The sequence below is a fragment of the Gymnoscopelus microlampas genome (assembly GCF_963454915.1).
Source record: "Gymnoscopelus microlampas genome assembly, chromosome: 7".
Lineage (NCBI taxonomy): Eukaryota > Metazoa > Chordata > Actinopteri > Myctophiformes > Myctophidae > Gymnoscopelus > Gymnoscopelus microlampas.
Window position 1 is genome coordinate 38567974 of NC_139944.1, and position 9648 is coordinate 38577621.

At 40.6% G+C, this 9648-nt stretch overlaps 1 protein-coding gene across 1 annotated transcript in view; it reads right to left on the reverse strand.

Moving 5' to 3' along the window:
• The window catches only part of chl1b (cell adhesion molecule L1-like b), a 110311-nt gene extending 103272 nt beyond the window's left edge, over window positions 1-7039 (reverse strand). The window contains exon 1 of the mRNA XM_084063605.1: window positions 6709-7039. The gene's annotated coding sequence lies outside the window, so the exon portion shown is untranslated. The remainder of the gene's footprint in view (window positions 1-6708) is intronic.
• Window positions 7040-9648: the final 2609 nt, after the last annotated feature.

A 9648-nucleotide genomic window follows, 5' to 3' on the forward strand; every position in this document is an offset into this window, starting at 1 on the left:
ATATACAGAATGGAAGATGTGTGGATGTTGCTGCTTGAACATAATAATCACATTTTTCCTCTGAATAATGGCTTGTAAACACACCACAGCACTAAACATCACAAGCTTTTGTAAGCTCCATTGCCACAAGCAAGTAACAATCTGTAGGATATGGTTAAATGTGCTGCGTTCTGGGACTGGGCTAGTGGGCTCCAGTTGAATCTTTTGGTCATGTGAGAGTGCAGAGAGAGAGAGAAAAGGAGAACGATAGGCCAATCCATAGCTTTAGGCGGGGAAGTGTGCGCGGTACCTCACCGGTGTGTCAAGGCTGACCTCCTACCCACCTCCCACTGGGAAAGGAACCCCTGAACGTGTGAGATAACATTGACCTCATTGCAGGTTTGTCCTTCAGTATTAACTTTCGAGATTAATTGTCCGAGAAGCACATGCAGCCATTGATCATCTTCACCCACCAGCCCCAATGATGCAGTGGCCTGTTAAATAAGAAACGGACGTGCTTTCTCCCCGTGATCAGAACCTCTTATCATTACATCTCAATCCCCCCCCATATCCCCATCCCCCAAAGACTAGGCTATATGGAGGGCATAATCATTCCCAGCACTCCCCTATCTCTCCCCTGAGCTGATCAGGCTATCGTAAAAAAAAAAAAAGAAGAGATAAATATGCACATCACCATAGAGCAGGCTCGATGGTGAAGATAAATGAATATTTCATGTAACCAAACACATTTCCCTGACATACAGGCGAGACCGTACCTTTCTGCCTGTCAATGGCAGTAAACATGAAAGAGGAGGGCTCAGGTAGTGCGCCGCGGCAACTCTCAACACTGCCTGCAGCGCTGCATGGGAGCAGAACTTGTCAGTGTAATTGCTTGTGCTGCTAAAGCCTGGCGCTGAACTTCAATTAGCCCTGGGTATGGTGCTAAAGCTCCGCTCCACACCTCCCCACTGTGACTGTTAGGCTAAGGCTTTCTCCTTGAAACACAGTCCACTGTCTCACTGACACAACCAGGTATCGTCGGCACAACGTTTCACAATAATCAGGGTTTATGTTTACGGTTACACTCTGTGTCTGAGGATCAGTGTAATTGCTCACTCAGTCGCAGCGCAGCAGACTCATAAGCGGGCCCTTTGTTATGCATCGCCACCTGCAGCGTGTTCTAGATGGCAGGGATAGGAATTATGAATGAATAGGCAATTCATGCCTGCTTCCTATTTGCCAACCTACTGTATATGAGGAAAAAGCCTGAGTGTTGATTTAGCCTATAACTCTGGGAGAGTAAGATAAATAGTCATTGTTTTTACTCTCTAAGAGAGATAGACCAACACTCAGGAATTTGATGTGTATTTTTAATCACAAATTCAAGTCTGGTACTCTGAATTCCATACGACCTCCCCCCCTCCCCCTGTATAAAGACACATTCTACTGTTCTACAACGATGTACTGTTCCTAGGTTGAACGTACATCCGAAAGAGAGAGAGAGCAAGTACAAATATTGCCAGGGTGCATCAGAAAATGATGTTCCTAAATCAGCAAGTAGTTCTGAAAGGTGTAGTGCCGTTACACACTGAATCTTAATTCATCCTCTACCTGCACTGGCATTATGATTCTCTGTGAGACTACAGAGAATGAGGCATCTGCTTCTCTCCTCTCCTACAGTGTCTCTCTCCACCCACCCTCTCTCTCAGTACAATGCACATGTGCAACACACACACACACACACACACACACACACACACACACACACACACACACATCTGTCACAACACAAACACGCCCAGACCTGGACAGGTGCAACGGACAATCACTGCCTGCTTCAATCTATCATATCTTCAAAGCCCATCAAAAGGTATTGTGAGTGTGGTGCATTTGCACAGAAATGAAACATAGCCCCTTTAAAGGTATGGGCACAGGTGTTCCTGTGCCCAAACCATGTGACTGGCTGGATTCTAGTCAGTTTGTGTGAATGAGAAACAGATTGCGTAAGCATCACAGAATGCTAAAGTGAGTGTGTGTTCTATAGATGCCAGAGCTGTATGTTTCTAGCCTGGCATCCAGACTGATTCGCTCTGTTCGGCAGAACAGAGCGAACTTTGTATGTAGGGGGTCTCCAGCTAAATTGGATACCATGGCAATTTAAAAATAGCAGATCTACAAGCTCACAGTGCATCACTTTGTGCCGTGCTGCAAGCTTGTACATCTGCTATTTTTGAACATTTTTGAAAAATTTGAAAAGTTTTAAAAAGTGTTTTTTTCATTTTGCATTTTTTTAACACAAATATTCTCTTCTGGCTGGGTACCTGGCACAAAACATTTTCAGATGGGGGTCCACAACCAAATAAATAGTAATTTGGGGGTCCTTGGCATGAAAAAGTTTGAGGACCACCTTTCTAGACTCATGGACAGATTGTAAGGCCAGGCCCCTTTAGGGTAAACTTCTAGGGCTTATAGCCAACTGAGTCGACCGTGCCCTGATACCATCCACCAAATTATGATCAATGTGCCCTGTCCTTACAAACTTCTATTTAGCCTACACATTTTGCTGTCCAACTAGTAAAAGGGAGGAAAAGCTCCATGAAATGAGTCAGGTTGGAGCTGCATGCTAAGTGGTGGGAAGCTGGCTAACGTGGACCTGCTGGGAGATGGTGGACACTTTGCTTGTCCAATTACTGGCCCTTGTTCAAATCATTTGGTGAGAAGCATTCGACCTACTTCTGGACACAAAGCACCACTGCCCTGAATACTGAGAGAGGCTTGGGGGAGCATGCATGATGACAAGTGCCATTAGAGACTGTATTTGGCCTAGAAATTATTGAGTTAGCTTACCTGATGTGCTGTGATAATTCAGTCTACACACATTTATTCTATAAATACTTTGCACGCTGTAGTACCCACATGAACCACTTAAAGTCATACTGTGTAACAGTTCATTTTAGTAGTCTATTTGGCGACAGCTCCGTTGTTATTACAGCGTTTATCTATATGGAAGTACCGCTGAAAAGGAATGCTGCAGGGTCTTAGGTCCAAGTATATTTTCGAACGCAACAACACGTCAGAAACGTTTTTTATTAACATTAAAATACATAAATAAATACATTTCTGGTATATTTCTGAACATTTTGGCTTGCGTGTCGGGGGCAGACACTTCTGAATAGAAATAGTGTTTAACAGTGTTTAGAGAAGTTTTCAAAAACTCATTTTATGTGAAATAGTTATTGTGAAAAGATTTGATCAAAAATAAAATTTGTTTAGTTGTAAAAGTTACACAATATGACTTTGTAAACCTCTTTGCTTAGTAAACTTGATCTGTACTTGGTCCGCTCTTTTTCGCTTTCTACACCAAATCTCTTCAGCAGAAATGGTCGATCTACATCATCTGCAAGCTCACAACGTGTTGCAACATGACAAGTTGTGACCTTGTAGATCGGCTAATACCGGTTAGGTTCCCCCCAGGGATGCTAGAGTTCAAGTGCTTTAACAACAACAATAACAAACAGAAGATTACTCAAGTGCTTTACAGCACGCAACAAGGCACTGGGACCTATCGACCTGAATAATGTTTATTCAGGTCAATAGGGTATGTTTCTGCACTGTTTGTTTGTATTCTTTTATGAATTCTGCTGTCTCTTACTGGGAGAAACATAATTTTGTTTATTTTTCTAGCACTGCTTGCAGATGGAAAACAAATGACAAATAAAGCAATCTTGAATCTTGAATCTTGAACTGTATGACGATCTTAACTATCATCTAACAAGCATGAATGATATTCTTGTTTACTGGGGTTTCCTCAAAAGATATTATCTGCCTGCCATGAGACACTAAACAACACTGAAGAGGAAAAACACTTTGAATTTTGAGTACATAAATTGAGGTACATTTGCATGCAGTGTAATTATTCATATTGAGGGAATCACGATGTCAAACTGGGAATTTCATGTGGTTATATTTATGTATGCAAATTAGATCAAGTAAACAGAAACTGCTATACACAAGTGTTCCACACACCTCCTTATCAAATACAAATACTAGGACTTTATATTAACAAAAAATGGTATTTCCTGATTTAAATGTGACTTAAATGTGTCTACTCAGGCTTTTGGGAGCACCCGGACAGTTTTTAAGTTGCTTGATTCAGTATTTAAATATTTGATATTCATTTAATCAGACACGCCCCCTTCCTATAAAACCCATTGTAACTTCAAACTCCATTTTAACCATGTTAGATTCTTCACTGATATTGTCCTTCTAATATGTGAGGAGACCTTGTTTTTCATTCATTTATTTTTAATATTCTTGGGGAAAATGAAAAAAACAACGCCCCCTCACATATAGACGGGTTTCATGTTTGTAAACATTGAGAGGATATGACCGCGCAGAGGAGGGGGAAGCCTATAGAGGGCGGCATTACCCGCAGCAGCTCTGGTCAAATGTCCATTCATAAAAGAAATGATCTTCACCGGGTTTAATGAAAGTAGATTAAATTGTGCAGTTTGTAATACCTTGTTTACTCAATAAAAATGATTTGTCGAAAGTTGGATCTGTTTGTATATAATAGCAGCATTATGCCTATTATGCCTATAATAGCAGAATTATGGCTATCTAACTCCCGAACATAACAACAGAGTGAACGGCGCTCGTTTTCGTTTCCCCCGAGCATGCGCAGATTGCGCATTCTGCTCTGTGATGACGTCGCGCGGAAATCCGTCTATTAGGACGGCAGGATGAGTCACCAGAACCAAGGACGGGTGTTTTTGATGAATCTCACATGTTAAAAATGGAGTTTGAAGTTATAATGGGTTTGTATAGGAAGGGGGCGTGTCTGATAAAAACGTATCTTAATACTGAATCAAGCAACTTAAAAACTGTCTGGGGGGTTCCCAAAATCCTGAGAAGAAGATAAAATGACCAAAAATGATTTTGAAAGTCAAATATCCCTTTAATTTCTCTCATTAAAGTCTCACATTTTCTTATGATATGCATTTTGTATAAGGGCTTCTTTGGTGAAGATGTACAGCAAGCTGTGAAATGAAGGTCTCTTTTCCTTCATTCGGAAGTGGGATTGAATTTGTGTCTCAAAACTTACAAAACAGATCACTTCTGCATTTTCTGAAAAGCAGTGGTGGAGATGGACAATGTAAGCTATATGGATGTAGTGCTCTGTACTCAGCAGGAGCCTTAAAACACACACAAACACACAAACTCATGTTGTTCTATTCATCTGAAATGTTGTAGTATTGGTAGCGCCAAATATGCCTCTGTGTAGTTCTTCAGGATAATTACTAGTATTTCCCTCTGAATCCGAAATATTGTTTCAACAAGGTTTTATCCATCAGCTGGGGTTAATGCAGTATTCACCCCTTCTGCATAACTCTCTCTATCTCTCTCTCTCTCTCTCTCTCTCTCTCTCTCTCTCTCTCTCTCTCTCTCCCTCCCCCCTCTCTCTCTCTCTCTCTCTCTCCCTCCCTCTCTCTCTCTCTCCCTCTCTCTCTCTCTCTCCCTCTTTCTCTCTCTCCCTCTCTCTCTCTCTCTCTCTCTCTCTCCCTCCCTCCCTCTCTCTCTCTCTCTCTCTCCCTCCCTCTCTCTGTCTGTCTCTCTCTCTCTCTGTCTCTCTCTCTCTCTCTCTCTCTCTCTCTCTCTCTCTCTCTCTCTCTCTCTCTCTCTCTCTCTCTCCACCTGTAATTCATTTACAATGACATTGAATTATATATAATTAATTATATAAATAATATATAATATATATAATATATATAGTATATATAATATATATAATTATATAATATATATATATATATATACAATTATATATAGTATATATATATATATATATATATATATATATATATATATATATATATATATATATATATATATATATATATATATAGTTTTACAACAGTTAGCCTGGTAGAAATAGCTATCAACAATTTTCTAATATTGCTCAGCTTGAAGGAAAAGTCGAATGCAATGTTCAGATTCAGCATTCAGGCTGACATGCAGATGATTGCTAGTGAAACGGATGTGATCTCAACCTGTGTGATCATAATGTATTCAAGATAGATGATGTGCGTCATGGTAGTTTATATCCATATACACATACACTGACACACTTCTAAAAGTCTCGGCATTTTTGACAATAATTTCCATGTATCTGCCTGATTCTACCTGCATTTGGTTTTAACAATCACATCCTAGCCTGTAGGACATAGCATTGGTTCTCAAAGTGGGGTCCGGGGACCCCCAGGGGTCCTTGGATGGGTTCCAGGGCAGGGGGTCCCCAGCAAAAAGTATTTAACGCATCACTATCATTTTAACCACTTCATCCATTTATATGTTGGCTATTCAAAAATAGCAGCTCAGTGAGTCACTTTGCTGCGCTGCAAGCTTGTACAGGCACAGCTATTTTTTAATCATTTTGATATATCTTTTTACATAAATCTTGTCTTCTGGGGGTCCCTGGTACAAATCATTTTCAGATGGGGGTCCGCGACCAAATACATAATCAATTTTGGGGGTCCTTGACATGAAAAGGTTTGAGAACCATTCTACCTGTAAGCTCGAGATAGGAGCTCCAGCATCATGTGTGTAAAGCGGCATGAAGCCAAAGTGCAGTCCACCATGCAATCACACATATATCGTCGTTAACAAGAAAAAAACAACAACAAATCAAACCACTTCATATTAAAGCGATAAATGAAAAGTATAACTCACCCTTTTATAGGAGCAACTCGTGTGGCAATCGCTCGCAAAAGTTGTATAATATTCAGCGCCGCTTGATGAAAGCGAGGAAGCTCCACTTCGCATGTAATTGGTGGTGGGATGATGAAAGTAGAATGAATGCCTCCCCTCTCTCTGGATGCTATTTTGCTCTGCTCCCCCCTGGAAGAAAAAAAAAAGTACCAGGGCTTCTTCCTCCACAAAGACGTACAGAGAAAAGGGACCCTGTCGCAGTCAATAGCTTTTAGAAAACCATGGCAACCAAGAAAAACGGCGCACAAACTTCCCAACGTGGTGACCGGTTAAAACACCCTCAGTGACAGCGACATTATTCCACTGAGCACAGAGAATAGGCAGGTTTTTTTTTTTTGCAAAGGAAAGGCGGAGGGAGTGGATGGAAGGAAAACTCCCCTCGTACGGATGCTATAGATGAATGAGGGGAGTATATAGTGAATGAAATATATAGAACTGGACGTAATGTGTAAATCAAACTATAATAAATGCATTGTTGACGTTAGATGGCTGTAGTTTTTCCTCTTTCTTTAGTGAATGAATCCGCCCAGAGTGACCATTGTGATTTAGGTCAGGACTCAGGAGTGACTCTCCACCACTTAAACCCCATATGGTTGAGCGGGGTCCCTCAGGGCTCAATACTAGTAGGCCTATCTTTTCTGTTTTCTGTTATTGAAGGGAAAGCTGTCACTGAAAATAGCAGATCGACAAGCTTAATGTAAGCTTGTCGATCTGCTATTTTCCTGCGAAAGCTTTCCCCTCAATTAGGATGCTGGGGTTATAGTGGTTAAGTCTACTAGGCTACAACCACAAATAATCAATCAGTTAAGTAAAAAAAAAAGAAAAGAAAAGGAAATCAGCTATAGCCTATCGATAGTGTTGTTAATCACATAATGTAAGCCCATGTGCTGTAGTCCCTATGGGGGTGTGTGATTTCAGCACCTCTGACAGTAGCAGCATCATTAGAGCTCTGCAGTCTGCTGTGTGTGAGGAGGTCAGGTAGCAATCAAATTAATCTCTAACCCCAGTCCAATATAACTGCATGGGCGCCAGTTTCAGGGGACGTGCTGTCACCTGCATTCTGCTCAAAGCTCAGTGATGATTTACAACATAAAGATTCAGTTGAAATCAAACAATTTTGATCTTCCCCTCCACCTGACCTACAAATGGCTACAGCAACCATTGGCTATGATGAGTAAATCAAATGATGGGGCTAGAGGGTATGCTTTATTTACATTTCCCCATTTGTTGACTTAGATGTTGCTTTAATTGTTTGTAATTGTTTATATGGATTATGAATGTTAAATAAGAAGGGGGTAGGAGTAAATAAGTCTTTACTTCTTCCTACTCCTTTTTGAACATGTTGGGGATGATCAATGATCGCATGTTTTAATTAGATTTTTTTTGTTTGGTTTACTTTATTTAAAAAATATATTATGGCTTTCATTATTATTTGTTTTTATTTAGTTTTTACCTGCAAGTTAAAAATAAAGATTATCAAATAAAAAATTGTGTAGGATATGGGTTTGATCTTGCTCTGGTCATTCACAGAGGCACCACATTTCTACATGCATGGGGAGCTCAAATTATGCTTAACTAAAGTGGTCCTCACAGGAGAACCTTAATTGTTGTTAACTCCAAATAACTTCCTTGGCTGTGGAGGATCCTTTGCCCACTGGCACCAATTAATGCTCTAAAAGGCATCATCTTCAGCACAAAGAATGGAAAAGAGAAGTGACTCGAATCCGAATAATCTGATTCAGGGCATTATGTTCACGCCAACTGAGTTACATAATACCCTTGACTGAGCAATAAGTGTAACCGGATATTTTCCACGAGGCACTTTTCAAGAGGCACATACAATGTATGTGTGCTCCATCAAATTAAATTGGATTTCCTGGACATCCAAAGCATCTGCCTCCTTCCTGAACAAAGTGTCTCCTCTGTGGGGTATGTGATTGTTTAAGCAACCCAACCTGGCCTTAGGGGCACCAGGATACTAGAAGGTTCCGACGCAATTGTAGAAGAGCAACTTTCTATAGAAGTTTTATCGATTATGGTTCTCATCGATTCCTCATTTCAGTTCCATAAAGGTAAAAGAAAAGAAAAGAAAAGAAAGATTCTACTAACTGTGTGTATTAGCAGTATCTGAGATAGAGCCAAAGCTGAAACTGGTGTTTAAATTAACTAAACACAATTGTCCCTGTGAACTCATTTTACATAAATGTATACATTTTATAAATGATCAACTTTCAGAAATGTATAGTAACCTCTCATACCTTGATTCGATGATGACGACACAATGGAAAGCAGTGGCAGTGGTACTTGTGCAATGATCCAATTATCCAGGGAAACATTTTTTTTAATTGTATGACCCACAGGCCAAAACGTAAAGCAGCCCACCTGTATAATTATACACTGCAAATCTAACTAATAGAACAGGATGACTGCAGCTACGATATATTAATTAACACATATTTAACACGTCGGCCAGTATAATTTCTTGGGTGATAATGTGGTGTGTGAACCGTGATAATTTAAAGTTACCGCACAACATGGATTCATAATATATGCTCTGTATACCACCACCACTAGACACAGCAATGCCTCATTATGTTTTCCGAGAATGCAAAATTTCCAATGGAGACTGAGTGAGAGGAAAAGAATGAGCTGGTGCGCTCAAAGTAGGGTTTGAAAACAGAGGGTACCTCTGTCAAAGGTGTCAAAGTTCATGGGCAGTGCATGAATGAATGCCCCCCCCTATCGTCTTGCTTCCGCCTTGTTTTTTCTGATGTGTGTGTTCCCCCATCTCTCATCTCTCTCTCTCTCTCTGAGTTCCCTCCCTCCCTCTCTCTCTCTCTCTCTCTCTCTCTCCCCTTCTGTACCGTGGAGTATCACTGTGGGGCAGAAATCCCCTCATTG